We start from the raw sequence: 22,343 nt of genomic DNA on the forward strand, positions 1-22,343 counted from the left end.
ATACAGTCCTTAACTTCCCTCATCAGCGACAGACACCCCTGCCACCTTAGGATCTTTCTTCCTCTTTGGAATGAACCAATTCTGCACCTTCTGTATTATATCCAGAATACCTGCTATTGTTGTTCCACTGCCGTCCCTGCTAGGGTATTGAACCATTGAACTTTGGCCAGCTCCTCCCTCATAGTTCCCTTTGTTCAGCTGCAATACTGACACCCCTGATTCTCCCTTCTCCCTCTCAAATTGCAGGTTAAAACTTATCATATTATCGTCACTACCTCCTAATGGCTCCTTTACTTCGAGGTCCCTGATTAAATCCAGTTCATTGCACAGCACCAGATCCAGATTTGCTTTCTCCCTGATAGAACAGCTTGTACTGGAGCCTAAGAATCCATCTCGGAGGCACTCCACAAACTCCCTTTCTTGGGGTCCAATACCATCCTGATTCTCCCTATCTACCTGCATATTGAAATCCCCAATAACAACTATTGTACTACCTTTGAGACAGGCCAATTTCAACTCCTTATTCAACTTACACCCTACATCCAGACTACTGTTTAGAGGCCTGTGGATAACTCACATTAGGGTCTTTCTACCCTTAGAATTTCTCATCTCTATCCATACTGACTATAACTCCTGATTCTATGTCCCCCCCCTCACAAGGAGCTGAATATCATTCCTACCAAGAGGGCAACCCCACCCTCTCTGTCTGTCCTTTCAATGGCACATATAGCCTTGAATATTCATTTCCCAGGCCCTGTCCACTTGAAGCCATGTCTCAGTTATCCCCACAACATCGTACCTGCCAATTTCCAATCGAACCTCAAACTCATCCACCATATTTCTTATGCTTCGTTCATATATAATATTCTTAATTTGTTACTCCCCTCACCCTATCACTCGCTATTTCACTTGACCGTACTGTATGATCCCTTATTGAGTTGTCTTTCTTAACTTCTCTTATTCTCACTTTCCCTTTAACTTCTTTCTTAAATTTCCAGTTTGTCCCCTGTCCCCCACTACTTAGTTTAAACACACCTGTGTAGCAGGGGAAAACCACCTCTGACTCTTCGCCTTCACCCTGGAGGATTCCCTGCACTCTGTTGGTGACGTCCTGGATCCTGGAACCAGGTCGGCCACACACCATCCTCAAATCCTGCCTGTTGCCATTGAAGTCCCTCTCACTACTGAGTCCCCTATTACCACGCTCTGCACAATGTCTGACTCCTCGGCTCTACCTCCACACTAATTTTCACTTGGGAAACCTGTCCGCCTCTTGGACTGGCAGTGTTGTCGGTCTTGACAGTTTCCAAGAGACTCAACCGATTCATGAGAGGTACTTCCCCAGGGGTCACTTGTACTTGAATCATCTCTTCCTTCCTCATCATTATCTCCCTTCTCTGTTCTGGTATGCTCGGTGTAATGATCTTGCTGAAGGTCCTGTCCAGAAAATTCTCGTTCTCTCGGATGAGCCTGAGGTCATCTAGTTCTTTCTTCAGTGCTACAACATGCTCCTTCAGAAGCTAAATGTGTACACACATTCAATTTCTAAGTATTTGTCCATATACAAGCAGGGATATGACTCAAACCATTAATGCTAGGCCTTTGGGTAGTGTTGTCGAACAGAGGGGCCCAGGGATTCAGGTACATAGTTCCTTGAAGTTTGCATCACATATAGGCAAGATAGTTAAAAAGGCACACTTGACATTATTGCTCAGTCCTTTGAGTCTTGGAGTTGGGATGTCATGTTGAGGTTGTACAAGACATTGATGAAGCTTCTTCTGGAATATCGTATCCAGTTCTGATTGCTCTGTTAAAGGAATGGTATTATTAAGCTGGAGAGGGTTGAGAAGAGATTTACCAAGATGTTGCTATGTATGGAAAAATTAAATTATAAAGAGTTCCGACTTCACAAGTAACGAAATTGCATGATCCACTGTCCCTCATTTCAGTAGACACAGACCAAGACGGCCATCAATTTAACTATGACAAAGTAACTATTCTAGAACGAGCTAACTAGTGACGTGCCAGAGAGTTCTTAGAAGCCTGATTTTCAACAAAAAAGTCCATCAACAAACACATAGACCCAGTGAACAAACCGCTGCAGAGAAGACCTGGAAATGACACTTAACCCAACAGACCAGACCACGTTAAAACCAAGCGGAACAGAACAGCGCTTCACGGATGTTGCACTGATGATGTTACCCAGCATGGTGCGAAGCATCTGCACGATAACCCAGAAGCTTGGCAAGCTAACCAACCAACTCATCCACAACCTGAGCTACAGATCTTCACGAAACCCTTAAACTTATTAAGAAAGGCTGAGACTTTTTTCACTGGAGCTTAGGAGGTTGAGAGGCAACCTTATCAAGGTTTACAAAATCATGAGGGGTAAAGATAGGGTTAATGGAAGGTGTATTTCCCTAGGATGGGGGATTTCAAGTTGAAAGGGCACATTTTTGAAGGGAGAGATTTTAAAAAGCCATGAAGGGCAAATGTTTTACACCACGGCTGGGTTGCGTGTAGAATGAACTTCCTTCAGAAGTGGTGGATGCAGGCGCAGTTACGATGAATAAAAGACACTTAGATAAGTACATGAATTGGAAATGTTTGGAGGGTTATGGGCCTGGAGCAGGTAGCTGGGATTGTTTTAGCTAGAGATCATGTTCAGCATGGATTAGTTGGACCGAAGGATCTGTTTCTGTGTTGTATGATTCCATATCGATAATGTTGGGGTTATTATAGAGACCTAGTTGCAAGAGGGACAAGACTGTCAGCTCAACCTTCCAGGATTTATTTTCAAAAGTATACAGTTGTCATAAAATTATCTTTATATACATGCAAACTCAAAGCAGTCCTGTCCTGAACAGTAGCATATGGAAAAACAACTAAGTATTGGAGTTTCACTCTGTTCTTACTTATACAAAACTATATTTACAATTATTTGAGGCAGGGAGGTATCTAATAACTAAATGGACCCAATTTAACTTCAGCAGAAAGACCTTAGATGATGGTCTTTCCCGTCTGTGTCCTGGTGGCAGCTGACTCAAACTATAGTATGTCCCTCCCTTGGGCTTGGAATGTGTCAATCTGCAATATTCTGTCAAGATCAGTTCCTTGCACTGGAAGACCAACAGATTTCACACAAACAAAAGAGCACCTTTCACAAGTTGATGGACTCCAAGCATAACTCAATGTTTGTCTTGGTGTACCTCCCAGAAAACAGAGGAATCACAGCTGCTCGAGATGAAGTTCGACAAAAACCACCACATCACTCACCAGACTTCCCATGCAAAGGCATATTTCAGGAGGAGATGTCTGACAGTCTATAGCCACCACCCCATCATCCCCTCCATCGGCGTAGCCGCTTTGAGGACAATGTGCAATGGTGCAGAGATCAAGGAATATATGAAGGATCACCAAAATGCCCTTCTCACCACCAGCCAAGCAATATTTTGGGTGCTTGTTGGAAAATTCTGGTGATGAGGCATTCTGCAAAATGACTTTGATAGTATCTTGAAGGAACAACCTGACAGGATACATCTTTTCCTGAAAGTTCTTGAGGATGTTGGGTGCTGACTGCTTCCGAATCAACTTGTGGTCACACGTGTTTTTCTTTGCGTATTTTTGTATGAAGGGCAGTTGATATGGAATGGTCCAACTACTTGAAGCGTCCACAGCAATGAGATCAGTCCCATCCTTCGCAACACCAGGGGCAGGTAGATCCTAAATATATAGTGATAGTCACAAATAAGTCTAAAACTAGAGGGCATAGGTTTAAGATGAGAGGGGAAAGATTTAAGAAGGACCTGAAGTGTAACTCGTTCATGAGAGGGTGGTGTTTGTATGGAACAAGTTGCCAAAGGAAGTGGTGGAGACAGGTACAATTAGTACATTTAAAAAGGTATCTGGATGGAAGAGGGATATGAGCCAAATGATAGCTTGTATGACCAGGTCAGATTGTTTTGTTTGGTCAGTTCAAGTTGAACTGAAGGGACTGTTTGTGTGCTGTCTCACACTATCTATCTATACAATCAGGGTACAAGCAGGGCCACAAGACCAAAATGTTAACTTTGATTTCTCTTCACAGATGCTGCCAGATCTGCTGAGCGTTTCCAGTTTTGTGGTGGGTGATTTCAATTCCCCATATATTGACTGGGATTCACTTTTTGTTGGGGGCTTTGACTTGTTATGATGGAATTTGTGAATTGTGTCCAGGAGAATTTCCTGAAGCAATATTTCAATAATCCAATCAGGTATGGGAACGTACTAGACTTGGTACTGGGGAATAAGTTAGGCAGGTGATTGAGATCTCAGTGGAGGAGCATTTTGGGAACAGTGAATGTAATTCTGTAAATTTCAACTTAATTGTGGATAAAGATAAGAATAATCCGCAAGTGTACGTACGAAATTGGGGAAGGCTAGCTACCACAATATTAGGCAGGAACTTGGGATTGTTTGAGGTAAATTTACACCTGACGTGGGAATATTTTAAAGGTCAGTTGATTTGAGTTCAGGACCAACATATTCCTGTGAAAGTGAAAGGTAAGAATGGCAAGATTCAGGAACCTTGAATAACATGAAATTGTGAGCTTAGTCAAAAAGAAAAAGGAGGCTTACATAAGTTTTAGGAAACTTAAGACAGGCAACCTTCAAATAACAAAGATAGCAGGAAAGAGCTTGAGCAAGGACAAGGACTGCTGAAACATTAATGAAATGTCCATGGCAAAAAGGATTTTTAAAAATCCCAAAACATTTTATATGTATATAAGGAGGAAGAGGGTAGCTAGGGAAATGGTAGGTCCACTCAAGGACAAAAGAGGGAATTTACGGATGGAGCTGTAGGAATTGGGTGAGGTCCTTAAATTCTTTGCATCAATATTCACAAAGGAGAAAGCCATGGTGGATGCTTGAGTATCGCGAGAGGTGTTGACAATCTAGGGCATATCAATTTAGGGAGGTGTTGGGTGTTTTGAAAACCATTAAGGGAGACAAGTCCTTAGGATTTGATGGGATCTGTTCCGAGAATACTGATTGAGGCAAGGAAGGAAATTGCAGGAGCTGTATGTTATGGACCAGATCAGATTAATTTAACCTGGGGCAGTGTTTGTAGAGGAATAAGACTGTGTTATTTTCTGGATCTGTAGATTGTGAAGAAGCAAAAAATGGCCTTTAGTAGAGTGAAATGTGCTTCTTGTCAGGTGTGGGAGTTTAAAGAGAGTTTAAGGATTACAGAGGGTTATATCTGCCATAAATGCTGTTGATTGTGAATCTTATGAGATCGAATGAATCGGTTGGAGAGACAGTTAGAAGCAGTGAGGAATTTGCAATAGCAACAGTATGTAATGGATGGCAGTTATTGAAGGGGGGGGGGGGAACCTTCTCAGATACAGTCACATAGATGGGTTAACTCCAAGAAAGGTAAGAGAGGTAAGCAACTAGTGCAGGAGTCTTTTGTGGCTATACCCATTTCAAACAAGTATGCTGTTTTGGAAAATGTAATGGGGGGTGAATTCTTAGGGGAACGTATTGCAAACAGCCAAGGTTCTGGTATGGAGACTGCCTCTAATGCAACGAGGGGTACGTCGGGTTCCAAGAGATTAATTGTATTAGGGGATTCTCTAGTCCAAGGTATAGACAGACGTTTCTGTAGCCAGCGGCAAAAAAGCAGAATGGTGTGTTGCTTCCCTGGTGCCAGGATCAAGTATGTCTCAGAGGGTGCAGAATGTTCTCACGGGGGAGAGGGGCCAGCAAGAAGTCATTGTCCACATTGGAACCAATGACATAGGAATGGAAAAGGTTGAGAGTCTGAAGGGAGATTGCAGAGAGTTAGGCAGGAATTAAAAGGAGGTCCTTGAGAGTAGTAATATCTGGATTACTCCCAGTGCTACGAGCTAGTGAGGGCAGGAATAGGAGGATGGAGCAGATGAATGCATGGCTGAGGAGCTGATGTATGGAAGAAGAATTCACATTTTTGGATCATTGGAAACGCTTTTGGGGTAGAAGTGACCTGTACAAGAAGGACAGATTGCACCTAAATTGGAAGGGGACTAACATACTGGCAGGGAAATTTGCTGGAGCTGCTCAGGAGGATTTAAACTAGTAAGGAGTTAGTGGGGAAAAAGGTCAATCTGAGACTGATGCAATTGAGAACAGAAGGAAGTCAACAGTCAGGGCAGGGACAAGGTAGGACTAATAAATTAAACTGCATTTATTTCAATGCAAGGGGCCTAACAGGCTAGACAGATAAACTCAGGCATGGTTAGGAACATGGGACTGGGATATCATAGCAATTACAGAAACATGGCTCATGGATGGGCAGGACTGGCAGCTTAATGTTTCAGGATACAAATGCTACAGGAAGGATAGAAAGAGAGGCAAGAGAGGAGGGGAAGTGGTGTTTTGATAAGGGATAGCATTACAGCTGTGCTGAGGGAGGATATTCCTGGAAATACATCCAGGGAAGTTATTTGGGTGGAACTGAGAAATAAGAAAGGGATGATCATTTTATTGGGATTGTATTATAGACCCCCTAATAGTCAGAGGGAAATTGAGAAATAAATTTGTAAGGAGATCTCAACTATCTGTAAGAATAATAGGGTGATTATGGTCAGGGATTTTAACTTTCCAAACATAGACTGGGATTGCCATAGTGTTAAGGGTTTAGATGGAGAGGAATTTGTTAAGTGTGTACAAGAAAACTTTCTGATTCAGTAAGTGGATGTACCCACCAGAGAAGGTGCAAAACCTGATCTACTCTTTGGAAATAAGGCAGGGCAGGTGACTGAGGTGTCAGTGGGGGAGCAGTTTGGGGCCAGCAACCATAATTCTATTAGATTTAAACTAATGATGAAAAGGATAGACCAGAGCTGAAAGTTGAAGTTCTAAATTGGAGAAACGCCAATTTTGACGGTGTTGTGGTTCTGTTCGCCGAGCTGGGAATTTGTATTCATGAATTTGACTGGGACAACACTACTATTATAGGACAAGCCAAACAGAGAACAGCCAGAGAATTCCTAGAGGCATGGCACTCATCCACAGATTCAATCAATAAGCACATCGACCTGGACCCAATATACTGACCACTGCAACGGACAGCTGGAACTGACAACCGAAGCGGCAGATTCAAACCACTACAAATGCCGGAGGAAAGATCACAGAAGTGCTTCACAGGAGGCTCCCAAGCACTGAGGATGTCACCTAGGCAGGAAACGAAACATCTGCAACACAAATTCCCAGCTTGGCGAACAGAACCACAACAACGAGAACCGGAGCTACAAATCTTTTCACAAACTTAGAATTTTGACAGTATTAGGCAAGAACTTTTGAAAGCTGATTGGGTGCAGATGTTCGTAGGTAAAGGGATGGCTGGAAACCTTCAGAAATGAGGTAACGAGAATCCAGAGAAAGTATATTCATGTCAGGGTGAAAGGTATGGCTGGTAGGTATAGGGAATTCTGGATGACTAAACAAATTGAGGCTTTGTTTAAGAAAAAGAAGGTATCAGCAGGACAGATCGAGTGAATCCTTAGAAGAGTATAAACGCAGTAGGAGTATACTTAAGAGGGAAATCAGGAGGGCAAAAAGGGGACATGAGATAGCTTTGGCAAATAGGGTTAAGTAGAAACCAAATGGATTTTATAAATATGTTAAGGCAAAAAGGGTAACTAGGGAGAAAATAGGGCCCTTCAAAGATCAGCAAGGTGGCCTTTGTGTGGAGCCGCAGAAAATGGGGGAGATACTAAAAGAGTATTTTGCTTCAGTATTTACTGTGGAAAAGAATATGGAAGATATGGACTGTAGAGAAATAGATGGTGGCACCTTGCAAAATGTCTAAATTACACAGAAGAGAGTGCTGGATGTATTGAAACACATAAAGGTGGATAAATTCCCAAGATCTGATCAGGTGTACCCTAGAACTCTGTGGAAAGTTAGAGAAGTGATTGCTGGGCCTCTTGCTGAGATATTTGTATCATCAATAGTCACAGGTGAGGGTTGGCTAACATGGTACCACTGTTGATGAAGGGTGGTAAGGACAAGCCAGGGAACCAGTGAGCCTGACGTCGGTGGTGGGCAAGTTGTTGAAGAGAATCCTGAGGGACGGGGTATGCATGTATTTGGAAAGGCAAGGACTGATTAGGGATAGTCAACATGGCTTTGTGTGTGGGAAGCCATGATACAGTTTTTTGACGAAGTAGCAAAGAGGTTTGCTGAGGGCAGTGCGGTAGATGTGATCTATATGGATTTCAGTAAGGCGTTCACAAGGTTCTCCATGGGAGATTGATTATCAAGGTTGGATCTCATGGAACACAGGAAGAACTAGCCATTTGGATACAGAACTGGCTCAAAGGTCGAAGACAGAGGGTGGTGGTGGTGGAGGGTTGCTTTTCAGACTGGAGGCCTGTGACCAGTGAAGTGCCACAAGGATTGGTGCTGGAGCCTCTGCCTTTTGTTATTTACATAAATGATTTGGATGCAAATATAAGAGGTACAATTAGTAAGTTTGCAGATGACACGAAAATTGGAGGTGTAGTGGACAGCGAAGAGGGTTACCTCAGATTACAACAGGATCTGGACCAGATGGGCCAATGGGCAGAGAAGTGACAGGTGGAGTTTAATTCAGATAAATGCGAGGTGCTGCATTTTGGGAAAGCAAATCTTAGCAGGACTTATACACTTAATGGTAAGGTCCTCGGGAGTGTTGCTGAACAAAGAGACCTTGGAGTGCAGGTTCATAGCTCCTTGAAAGTGAAGTCGCAGGTAGATAGGATAGTGAAGAAGGCATTTGGTATGCTTTCATTTATTGGTCAGAGTATTGAGTATAAGAGTTGGAAGGTCATATTGCGGCCGTACACGATATTGGTTAGGCCACCGTTGGAATATTGCGTGCAATTCTGGTCTCCTTCCTATCGGAAGCATGTTGTGAAACTTGAAAGGGTTCAGAAAAGATTTACAAGGATGTTGCCAGGGTTGGAGGATTTGAGCTTTAGGGAGAGGCTGAACAGGCTGGGGCTGTTTTCCCTGGAATGCCAGAGGCTGAGGGGTGACCTTATAGAGGTTTACAAAATTATGAGGGACATGGATAGGATAAGTAGACAGTCTTTTCCCCGAGGTCGGGGAGTCCAGAACTCGAGGCATAGGTTTAGGGTAAGAGGGGAATGATATAAAAGAGACCTAAAGGGCAACTTTTTCACACAGAGGGTGGTATATGTATGAAATGAAGTGGTGGAGGCTGGTACAATTGCAACATTTAAGAGGCATTTGGATGGGTATATGAATAGGAAGGGTTTGGAGGGATATGGGCCAGGTGCTGACAGGTAGGACTAGATTGGGTTGGGATATCTGGTCAGCATGGACGGGTTGGACTGAAGGGTCTGTTTCCATGCTGTACATCTTTATGACTCTGTGACCCCTCAAAATATTTTAAGAAGGTAGCCTCGATCCTAACTTGTTCTTATTTTAAAGGCAAATGTAATATATTTGGTGTTGCTTTGGTAATACATAGTTGATAGGCTGAAGGTCCCATTCTATTGTGTATGATTCTCTTTACAGAGCTCCTTGAGTTTGAAATTGGGTGTTTACAAAGCTCCCTGAATTTGGGGCTGATTGTTTACAGAGCTCCCGGAGTCTGGATTTGAGTGTTCACTGGGTTTGGGCGTTGAGAGGTGGCTTTCTCTTGTGGGAGAGTTGAGGACCAGAGGGCATAACCTCAGGGCAGTGGACAGGAACAAAGATAAATTTCTTCTCTTTTGAAGGTAGTAAATCTATGGAATTCTGTATTGTGGAGGACTGAAGAGGTTTGATCATTTAAGTGTATTCAGAACTGAGTTAGAAAGACTTTTAATCCTTAAAGTGAATCAAGGATTGTATGGATAGATCGGAAGGCAAGTTAAGGATTATTGGATCAGCCATGATCTCATTGAATTGCAAAGCAAACTCAATGGGCTGAATGGCCTAATTCTGCTTCTATGTCTTATGGTCTAATGGGGTTCTTGCAAATATTAAAATAAGACAGGATCTGGCTACAGTAGACTGGAAACAGCTACTTCAGGATAAATCTGAAGCAGAGTATTGGAGGGATTCAGAAAGGTATTAGATGGAGTACCAGTCCAATATGTTCCCATTAGGTGGAAAAGCCCAGAGAACCACAAGATCCAACAATATTCAGGACTAGATAACAAAGAAAAGAGGGATGTATAACCGGTATAAAAGAAGCAAAACACCAGAGGCCCTAGAGGTCTATAGGAAGTGCAAGAGGTGCTCAAGAAAGCAATTGGGAGAACAAAGATGGATTGAGAGGCAAGAATTTGGAGAATTCCAAGATATTCTACAAGTACATCGAGGGAGAGAGAATAACCAGGAAAAGAGTAGGCCCTATTAGGGACCAAGGGGGCAATCTGTGTGTGAAGCCTGGGGACATTTTGTAGAGTCTTTACTTGGGAGAAAGAGGATGCAAGTACAGAATTCAAGAAGATGGACTGTGAATTTTTTGTGCACACTCATATAAGCAGCAAAGAGATATTGGACATTTTGGCAGATTTAAAAGTGATCAAATCCCCAGGTCTAGATGAGTTGTATCTCAGGCTTCTGTGGGGAATGAGGGAGGGAATAATAGAGAACTAAAGGACAGCTAATATTGTTCCAGTTTACAAGAAGGGAGGTAGAGATCGACCAGAGAACTGTACACCAGTGAGACTACCAGTGGTAGGGAAACATTGGGAGAAAATAGTGAATGAGAACATTCAGCCATATTTAGAGTGGTAATGTTTGATCAGGGATGGTCAATATGGCTTTATCAGAGGGAGATCACGCCTAACAAATCTAATGGAGGTTTTTGAGGAAATGACCAAGAGTTTGGATGAGGATAGGGTGGTTAATATAATTTATATGGATTTCAGCAAGATCTTTTACAAGGCCCCACATGGGATCCAGGGTAACTTGGCAAGTTGGGTCCAAAGTTAGCTGCATGACAGGAAACAGTGTGTGGTGGTAGAAGGTTATTTGTGTGACTGGAGCCTGTGTGCAGTGATATATCTCAGGGATCAGTACTTGGTCCCTTATCGTTTGTGATATTCATAAGTGATGTAGATGAGAATGTGTAGGGATGATAAGTAAGTTTGTGAATGACAGGAAAATTGGCCAGGTGGTTGATAGCAAAGAGGGAAGTGTTAGGTTACAGCAAGATATAAACAGATTGGTCATCTGAGCAGATCAGTGGCAGATGGAATTCAAACCTGATAATTATGTGGTGATGCACTTTTGAAAGAAGGAACACGATAAAGAAGTCCTCAATGTTTGGCAGGACATAAGAAAGCTCAGAGAAACATAGGGATAGAATAGAATCATAGAATCCCCACAGTGTGGAAAGAGGCCACCTGGCCTACACACATCCTTAGCCAATTCAGACAATTTAGCATGGCCAATCCACTTAACCTGCAAATTTTTGGACTATGAGAGGAAACTGGACCATCCCGAGGAAACTCATGCGGACACAGGGAGAATGTGCATACTCCACACAGACAGTCACCCAAGGCTGAAATCAAACCCAGGACCCTAGCTCTCTGAGGCAGCAGTGCTAACCACTATGTCACCATGTGACCATGGGGTGCTAGTTCATAGATCCCTGAAGGTGGCAGGACAGCTTACATAGAGCAGTTAAGCAGGCAGTAGAATGCTTGACTTTATTAATTGTGCAGGATTAGAAGAGCATCAAGCTCATGTTGGAGCACTGCAGAATTTTGGATAAGTTATGGCTAGAATACTGTGTACAGTTCTGGTGACAGCACTGTAGGAAATTCACCAGGATGTTGCCTGGGATGGAGCATTTCAGCAAAGATCTGAGGCTGGATAAGCTCACGATGCTTCAAGGCTGAGGGAAGACCTGCTAAAGGTGTAAACGGTTGTGAGGGGCTTGAGCGGGATGAATTGAAAATAGCTGTTCCCCTCAGTCCAAGGATTAATAATGAGAGAGAATAATTTTAAGGTGAAAGGCAGGGGGTCAAGAGAGGATTAGAGGACAAGCATTTTCACCCAGAAGAAGATGGGGGTTCTGGAGTGCACTGCCTGGGAAAGTACTTTGGACGGGAAACCTCACAATCTTTAAAAAGTACTTGAATGAGCACTTGAAATATTAATAACATTCAAGGTAAGAAAGTGGGACTAGCGTAGTCAGGAGTATACCAGTATACGATGGGCTGAGTAGCCTGTTCTGTACTATATGATTCTATTATCCGGTGAACATTAAAGCTGATGAGATGATTGGACCTATTTACTTGCCTCCATCACAAGACACAGGCTGTTTCATACCCAGGTTTTTATATTTAGTTAGGGTGAGGGAGCGCTGCACGCTGATGAGCCTGTGCTGTTGGGAGGCTTGCAACTGAAACCAGATCTCTCTGCCATACAGCTGTCTGCAAGATCCCCAACAAACCACACCCTGATACCTCCAGACTCTTTCTTTCTCACATGCATGATTTCTGAGGCTGTCAGAGTGTCTGTGCCCCACTCTTGCAAGATCCCTGTCCCAGACTGTTGTGATTTATGTGTCAGATAACTGAAGAGCACGTTAGCCAAATCAAAGTGTTTGTTCCCAAAGTATTTGATCTTAATTTAGTGCCTAATCAATAGGATTCTGTCATTCACTGAATGACATATGTGTGAGTGTGAGTGTGAGAGAGAGAGAGCAAGAGAGAGAGAGAAAGAGTGTGTGTTTCAATGTGTTTGTATGTGTGTGGTATGTGTTTGGTTTGTACCAAGATACTGCAAAAGTGTTTTGTGTCCTCTACAGGCAGGTCATACCATATAAAGTGTATCAGAGTAGTAGAAGAGAATGAATGAGAGTACAGTGTTACGGCCACAGGGAAGGTGCATAGAGAATGATCAGAATTAACATTTGAGAAGTCTAATACCAACAGAACTGTTCTTGAATCTGTTGATACGTGCATTCAAACTTTTGTATCTTCCCATTGGAAAAGGGTGCAAGGGGTCTTTATTTATATTATAAAGTCATAGAGATGTACAGCACAGAAACAGACCCTTCGGTCTAACTCACCCATGCCGACCAGATATCCTAAACTAATCCAGTCCCATTTGCCAGCCCATATCCCTCTAAACCTTCCCTGTTCATAGACCCATCCAGATGTCTTTTAAATGTTGTAATTGTACCAGCCTCCACCACATCCTCTGGCAGCTTATTCCACACACACCACACTCTGTGTGAAAAAGTTGTCCCTTAGGTTCCTTTTAAATCTTTCCCCTCTCACCTTAAACTTATGCCCTCTAGTTTTGGACTCCCAACCCAGGAAAACGGCCCTGTCTATTTACACTACTTACCCTATCCATGTCCCTCATGATTTTGTAAACCTTTTTAAAGTCACATCTCAGTCTTTGACACTCCGAGGAAAACAGCCCCAGCCTATTCAGCCTCTCCTCATAGGTCAAACCCTCCCATCCAAGTTTCACAACATGCTTCCAATTTGGATTCAGAATTGGACACAATATTCCAAAAGTGGTCTAACCACTGTCCTGTACAGCCGCAACATGACCTCCCAACTCCTATACTCAATGCTCTGACCAATAAAGGAAAGCACACCAAACACCTTCTTCACTATCCTATCTACCTGCGGCTCCACATTCAAGGAACTATGAACCTGCACTCCAAGGTCTCTTTGTTCAGCAACGCTCCCCAGGACCTTACCTTTAAGTGTACAAGTCCAGCCCTGATTTGCCTTTCTAAAATGCAGCACCTCACATTTATCTAAATTACACTCCACCTGCCACTCCTTGGCCTGTCTGATCCTAATCCCACTGTACTCCGAGGTAACCTTCTTTGCTATCTACTACAATTTTGGTGTCATCTACTACAAACTCACTAACGATACCTCTTATGCTCACATCCAGATCATTTAAATAAATGACAAAACAGTAGTGGACCCAACACTGATCCACTCTACTGGTCACAGGCCTTCAGTCTGAAAAACAACCCTCGACCATCACCCTCTGTCTTCTAACTTTGAGGCAGGGCGCTCTCTCTGGCCCTAACACTGTATTCTGTTCTGCAACTCTAATGGCTACTTTTCCCTGTATTTGATGTAATCTAACCTTGCTAACCAGACTACATTGATTAGATTAGATTCCCTATAGTGTGGAAACAGGCCCTTCGGCCCAACAAGTCCACACCAACCCTCCAAAGAGCAACCCAGGCAGACCCATTTCCCTCTGACTAATACACCTTACACTATGGGCAATTTATCACCTGACCTGCACATCTTTGGACTGTGGCAGGAAACCGGAGCACCCGGAGGAAACCCGGGGAGAATGTGCAAACTCCACACAGACACTCCCTCAAGGCTGAAATTGAACCTGGGACCCTGGTGCTGTGAGGCAGCAGTGCTAACCACTGAGCCACCATGCACCCGTGTTGAGGAACCTTGTTGAACACATTACTGAAGTCAATATAGATCATACCCACTGCTCTGCCCTCAGTCGTCTTGGTTACTTAAAAAAAAACTCAGTCAAGTTAGTGAGATATGATTTTCCACGAACAAAGCCATGCTGACTATCCAAAATCAGTCCTTGTCCATCCAAATACATGTAAATACTCTCCCTCAGGATTCCCTCCAACAACTTGACCAACACTGATGTCAGGCTCACTGGACTATATTTCCCTGGCTTTTCCTTACACCTTTCTTTAATAGTGGGACCATGCTAGCCAACCTCCAGTCTTCCAGCACTTTGGTCTCAGAGTTTGGAGATGAGTACGTTTGGAATCATAGTGCTGAAGGCAGAGCTGTAGTCAATAAATAGGAGCTTGATGTAGTATCTTTGTTATCCAGATGTTCCAGGAATGAGTGTAGGGCCAGGGAAATGGAGTCCACAATGGACCTGTTGCAGCAGTAGGTGAATTGCAAAGCAGAGTCTAAAGTTGATGTGAGCCATGACCAACCTCTTGAAGCTCTTCATGATTATGGATGCCAGAGCTACTGGGCGGTCATCATTGAGGCATGCTTCATGACTTTCTCACCAGGATGATAGTGGTCTTCTTGAAGCTGGCAGAGATTTAGGTGTCTGTATGTGTGTGGTGTGGTGTGCATTGAAACATAAAAAATAAGAGCAGAGGTAAGCCACCCTGCCCTTCAAGCCCACTCCACCATTCATTATGATCATGGCTGATTATCCAACTTAGTAACCCTTTCCTGATTTTTTTTCCACATGTCCTTTGATCCCCATGGTAGCAAGTGCTGTATCCACTTCTTGACATCATACAATGATCTGAAAATCACAGCCGGTCAGGCAGCATCCGTGGAGAGAGAGTAAGCTAATGATTCAAGTCCAGATGACTCTTCATCAGAGCTCTGATGAAGAGTCATCGAGACTCGAAACATGAGCTAGCGCGCTCTCCCTGGATGCTGCCTGACCCACTGATTTCCGGCACTTTTGTTTTCACTATGGATTCTTGCATCCTCAATAATTTCCTCCTATGCAATAATCTGGACTTGATTACTTTCTGTGGTAGTGAATTTCACAGGTTTACCACTCTCTTGGTGAAGAAATTTCTCCTCATGCCACTCCTCAATGGTCTACCCCTATTTCCTTAGATTCTGACTTCCCAGACTTCCTCACTATCTGGAACATATTCTTTCATCTACCCAGTCTAGTCTAGGTTTCTTTGAGATTCTTCCTCATTCTTCTGAACTCCAGCAGGTACAATCCTAACCATTTCAATGGCTCTTTGTGTGGCAGTCCTGTCACCCCAGGAATCAATCTGGTAAACCTTTGCCACACTCTCTCGATAGCAAGAACTCACTTCCTCAGAAAAAGAGACCAAAACTGCACACTATAGATTAGATTCCTGACAGTGTGGAAACACGCTCTTTGGCCCAACCAGTCCACACCAACCCTCCGAAGAGTAACCCACCCAGACCCATCTCCCTCGGACTAATGCACCTAAATTGTCCCTATGGGTCAATTTAGCATGGCCAGTTCACCTGACCCGCACATCTTTAGGCTGTGGAAGAAAACCAGAGCACCTGGAGGAAACCCATGCAGACACAGGGAGAACGTGCAAGCTCCACACAGACAGTTGCCCAAGGCTGGAATCGAACCTGGGATCCTGGTGCTGTGAGGCAGCAGTGCTATTCCAGGCTCTTTCTAATTGCAGCAAGAGAGGCCTGATGCTGTACTCAATCCTTTTCCTATTTGCCTCTTTACCACTTGTTTCATGTGCACACTTCAGCAATTGGTGTTCAAGGACACCCAAGGCAGACTGTGCATATCCCTTAGTTAATTTATTACCATTCAGCTGATCATCCAGCTCCCTGGTTTTGTTGCCAAAATGGATAACCTCACATTTATCTGGCATGTATTTGCCTGCTCACTCAACTTGTTCAAATCGCTGTTTCCTTATCACAGTTTATCCTTCCATCTCTAAATCTACAATTTCCACCCTCCCACACAGCTTTGCATCATCTACAAATTTGGAGATTTTACAATTGGTTCCCTCACCTAAATTAATAATATAGACAATAAATAGCTGGGGTCCTAGCACTGATCCCAGTAGTATCCCACAAGCCTGCCATTTGTTTCCTGTTTGCTAACTAATTTTCTGTCCACATTTCTCTAATCTCTAGTTCCTATACCTGTCCCAATTTTGGTAACCACCTCTTATCCTATGCTAGTCAGTATTTCTGTAATCTCTTCCAAACCTTATAAACCATCGGAAATCTGATGTTTCTCTAGCTCTGGCCTGTTGAGCACCTCCAGTGAACCGTTTGCAGCTTTGCATTCAGTTGCTTGGGCTGGAATCTCGTCCCTAAACCTGTGTCTATACCTCATTTCCCTTGTATAAAAGATGATTTTTCAAATCTACCTCTAGGTCCATGGTTTTGGTCTTCTGGCTTAATGTCAGTGTCATACTTCCAATTTATAGTGCTGCTACAGCCCTTGGAAAGTTTAATTGTCTTAAAGGTACTATTAAAATCTAAGTTGGATGTTTCACAGAATATTACAGCACAGGAGGCGGCGTTCACACCACTAGTTATTGGCCCTTTGGAAGAGTAATCCAGGAAATTTTGCTCAGGGGTTCTTTCTTAGTGCTTTTTGTTTTGGGATCTTACCAAATATTAGGTAGGCTAATTCTTTGAAAACTTCTAAAATAGATTTTAAACTGTTTGTGGGTTTCCTGGCTTGTTTATAATTTCAACTCACTGCAGCCCATGTATGACTTGCAATTATTACAACTGAGTAGCTTGTGAGTGCCATTTCAGAGGACACTTAAGAGTCAGCCACATTGCTGTGGGCCTGGAGTCACCGCCCGAGTAAAGACAGTCGGTTATTTCCGAGTTCTTTTCTTAATGGGTTCGTATTGACAATGACAATGGTTTCACATAAATCATTTAAATTTTAGAAACCAAATGAACCATCTACCTTACTGGACTTCAAACCCAGGTTCGAGGAATATTAGCTGGTCTCTAGAATAGGGTTACTACCACTACTCCACCGCCTCCCCACATTCTCCCTGGAGGAAACAAAGTGAAACTTGAAATGATACAAACCAACCTTAAATCGTGTTGTATATCTGAAAGTGAAACTCTGGTATTTTCTGGTGTAACTTTCTTTCTCAACCTCTACTAGGAATCAGATTTGTGTGTTTTATTGAATCCACAGTGTGTCCGATGTACAGTTGTTCTGCAGTGGTTGTAATTTGGTTGAATGAATTTGCTGCATCATGTACGATCTGAAATTGAAGTTAATGGCAAAGAGGTATTTCATTCAATGTACAGACTGAGCTTGTTATAGGAAAATACAACCCGACCCCAGTGAGAGAAGCAGAAATAGCCAATTAGTTTCTAACCTCAGACAACTCACAGACAAAATTCCTTCAGACTACCTCAGTGCTGACTCCTGTTGGCCTGCTGCAGCTCTGACATCTCACTCTAGCCATTCCGTTCACTCATGCTTCATGGTTTCAAAGCAGCTCAGAGATGCAGTTCCTTAGCTTGGATATTCTGAAAGGGGGTGATGAGTGCTGTGTGCTAGGGTTCAGTTCTGATCTGAATACCCATGAAACTGATTCACTTTATCACAAGTAGCTTCACTGAACAGCCTTCAGCAGCACTGAGGTAAATTCAAGAACATGAGGCATTCTCTCAGGCATTAGGTAGAATATGTTGAAATTATGGAAAGTTCTGTGCACACTTCAGACTGTCACGCAAGCCAAACTTCCATCCAGGGACTCCATTTACACTTATTGCTGCGGAAAAGCAGCCGATATCAAATATAATCTCTCCAACCTCTTCCATTAGACAGATGATTCAAAAGTCTAAATACATGCACCAACAGATTAAAGAACAGCTTCTTCCTCACTGTTGTTAGATTGCTTTTAAATTAGCAAGGTCTATTCAGCAATGATGATCTTGCTTTTGTGCACCTTCTGTGCAGCTATAACCTTGTTTACCTTGCTGTGTTTAAATACCCCGTAATCCATATGTTCTTGTCTGTTGTGATCTGCCTGTACTGCACACAAAATATAAGTACAGTGAAAAGTTAGGTACATGTGACAACAATAAATCAAACTATGTCGTCAGAGCTTTTCCCAGTGAACCATCTTTCTTGCACTCTAATTTCTCTTCCCCAACTTACCAGTTTGATTTATCCTCATTGTATTTTGATGACATTCTTGCAGATTTATGTTTGTTACTTAATCATGGATGCTGAATTCTCCTTAAAGAGCCTCTAGATGAAGCTATGCTGACAGTTACCACAAATCTCCTTTAAATTATTACTGTTTTGACCAGAAACTAAACTGGACTACAAGAGCAGGCAAGAGACGAAGACTCCTGAAGCCAGTACCTCACTCCTGATTCCCCAGAGCCTGTCCTCCACCTACAAGGCACAAGTCAGGGGTGTGATGGATTTCTCCACACTTACCTGGATAAATGCAGCTTTGACAACACTCTAAGGTTGACACCATCCAGGACAAAGCATCCTGCTTGATTGACGCCACATTCACAAAACATTCACCCCTCCACCACCAATGCTAGTTAGCAGCGTGTAAGCCACCTTCAGGGCGCATTGCATCAACATACCAAGCTTCTTCAACAATACCTTCTTGTCCCTTGACATTTGGAAGGACAAGGGCAGCAGATACATGGGGAAACAATTCCCAACAAGTTCTTCTCCCAATCACTCACCATTCTGACTTGGAAATTTATCATTGTGACTTCAGTGTCATTGGGTCAAATTCTTGAAATAACCAAACACTCCAGCTGTGCCTCTACCATACAGACTACAATGTTCAAGTAAGAATCTCACCACCATCTTCTCCAGGGCAAATGGTGATGGGCAATATTTGCTGGCTGGACCAGCATTTTAACCTCCCATAAACACACTTGAAAAAACACATTTGGCAGGCCATTGACATACAGTGATCTTGGGACGCAAGACCCAACTGTCTGAAAGCAGCAACACAAGTGGATAAAGTGGTCATAGAGTCAGATGTACAACATGGAAACAGACCCTTCGATCCAACCAGTCTATGCCAACCAGGTATCCCAACCCAATCTAGTCCCACCAGCCAGCACCCGGCCCATATCCCTCCCAACCCTTCCTATTCATATACCCATCCAAATGCCTCTTAAATGTTGCAATTGTACCAGCCTCCACCACTTCCTCTGGCAGCTCGTTCTATACACATACCACCCTCTGTGAAAAGGTTGCCCCTTAGTTCTCTTTTATATCTTCCCCTTCTCACCCTAAACCTATGCCCTCTAGTTCTGGACTCTCCCACCCCAGGAAAAAGATTGCCTATCTACACCCCTCAAATTTGTAAACCTCTATTAGGTCACCCCTCAGCCTCCAACGCTCCAGGGAAAACAGCCCCAGCCTGTTTAGCTTCTCCTTGTAGCTCAAATCCTCCAACCTTGGCAACATCCTTGTAAAGCTTTTCTGAACCCTTTCAAGTTTCACAGCATCTTTCCGATAGGAAGATGACCAGAATTGCACGCAACATGCCAACAGTGGCCTAACCAATGTCCTGTACAGCTGCAACATGACCTCCCAACTCCTGTACTCAATACTCTGACCAATAAAGGAAAGCATACCAAACACCGCGTTCACTATCCTATCTACTTGCGACTCCACTTTCAAGGAGTATGAACCTGCACTCCAAGGTCTCTGATTAGATTAGATTCCCTTCAGCCCAAGAGTCCACACCAACCCTCCGAAGAGTAACCTATCCAGACCCATTTCCCTCTGACGAATGCACCTAACACTATGGGCAGTTTAACATGGCCAATTCACCTGAAATACACATCTTTGGACTGTGGGAGGAAACCAGATCACCCAGAGAAAACCCACGCAAACACGGGGAGGATGTGCAAACTCCACACAGGCAGTCAACCAAGGCTGGAATCGAATCTGGGACCCTGCTGCTGAGAGGCAGCAGTGATAACCACTGAGCCACCGTTCACCAACACTCCCTAGAACCTTAGCATTAAGTATATATGTACTGCTAAGATTTGCTTTCCCAAAATGCAGCACCTCGCATTTATCTGAATTAAACTCCATTTGCCACTTCTTAGCTCATTGGCCCATCTGGTCCAGATCCTATTGTAATCTGAGGTAACCCTCTTTGCTGTCCACTACACCTCCAATTTTTGTCTCATCTGCAAACTTACTAATTGTACCTCTGATGCTCGCATCTAAATCATTTATGTAAATGACAAAAAGTAGAGGGCCCAGTACTGATCTTTGTGGCACTTCACTGGTCACAGGCCTCAAGTCTGAAAAGCAACCCTCCACCATCACCACCCTCTGTCTTCAACCTTTGAACCAGTTCTGTAACCAAATGGCTAGTTCTCCCTGTATTCCATGAGATCCAACCTTGATAATCAATCTCCCATGGGGAACTTTGTGAATGCCTTACTGAAATCCATATAGATCACATCTACTGCTCCGCCCTCAATCCTCTTGGTTACTTCAAAAAAAAACTCAATCAAGTTTGAGAGAGATGATTTCCCACACACAAAGCCATGTTGACTATCCCTAATCATTCCTTGCCTTTCCAAATACATGTACATCCTGTCCCTCAGGATTCCCTCCAACAACTTGTCTGAAGACCTACAGCAAGCTTGCCTTCATGGATCAGGGTGTTGATTATAAAGCTGGCAAGTCATGTTGCAGTTGTATAAACCTTTAGTTATAAGCTCATACAGACATACAGCACAGAAACAGACCCTTCGATCCAACTCGACGAAAGTGAGGACTGCACGTGCTGGAGATCCGAGTCAAGATTAGAGTGGGGCTGGAAAGGCACAGCAGGTCAGGCAGCATCCGAGGAGCAGGCAAATCAACATTTCGGGCAGGAGACCATCAGGAAAGATGAGCTGCTACCCGAAATAGCAGCAGGAAAATTGACATTTCGCGTAGCAGCTCATCTTTCCTGATGGTGTCCTGCCCGAAATGTTGATTTGCCTGCTCGGATGCTGCCTGACCTGCTGTGCTTTTCTAACACCACTCTAATCCTGACCTTTGATCCAACTGGTCCATGCCAACCAGATAGCCTAACCTGATATACTCCCATTTTCCATCACTTGGCCCATACCCCTCTAAACCCTGATTCATATACCCCCCTAGATGCCTTTTAAATACTGTAATTGTACCAGCTTCCACCACTTCCTCTGGCAGCTCGTTTCCATTCATGCACCACCCTTTGCATGAAAAAAAATCCCTTTGGTCGCTTTTATATCTTTCCCTTCTTAACTTGAACCTATGCCCTCTAGTTCTGGACTCCTGCACCCAAGGGAAAAAACCTTGTCTATTTACCCTATCCATGTCCCTCATGGCTTTATAAACCTCTATACAGTCATCACGCAGCCTCTAACGCTCCAGGGAAAACAGCTCCAACCTACTCAGCTTCTCCGTATAGCTGAAATCCTCCAAGTTTGGCAATATCCTTGTAAATCTTTTCTGAACCCTTTCAAGTTTCACAACATACTTCTGAGACGACAAGAATGGCACACAATATTCCAAAAGTGGCCAAACCAACGTCCTGTACAGCCACAACATGACCTCCCAACTCCTGTATTCAGTGCTCTGACCAATAAAGGAAAGCATACTAAATGCCATCTTCACTATCTATCACCTGCAACTCCACTTTCAAGGAACTCTGAACCTGCACTCCAAGGTCCCTTTGTTCAGCAACACTCCCTAGGACCTTAACCATTAAACGTATAAGTCCTGCTAAGATTTTCTTTTCCAAAATGCAGCACCTCACATTTATCTAAATTAAACTCTATCTGCCCTCAGCCCGTTTAATCAAGATTCCATTGTAATCTGAGGTAATCATC

Source organism: Hemiscyllium ocellatum, chromosome 44 (genome assembly GCF_020745735.1).
Source record: "Hemiscyllium ocellatum isolate sHemOce1 chromosome 44, sHemOce1.pat.X.cur, whole genome shotgun sequence".
Lineage (NCBI taxonomy): Eukaryota > Metazoa > Chordata > Chondrichthyes > Orectolobiformes > Hemiscylliidae > Hemiscyllium > Hemiscyllium ocellatum.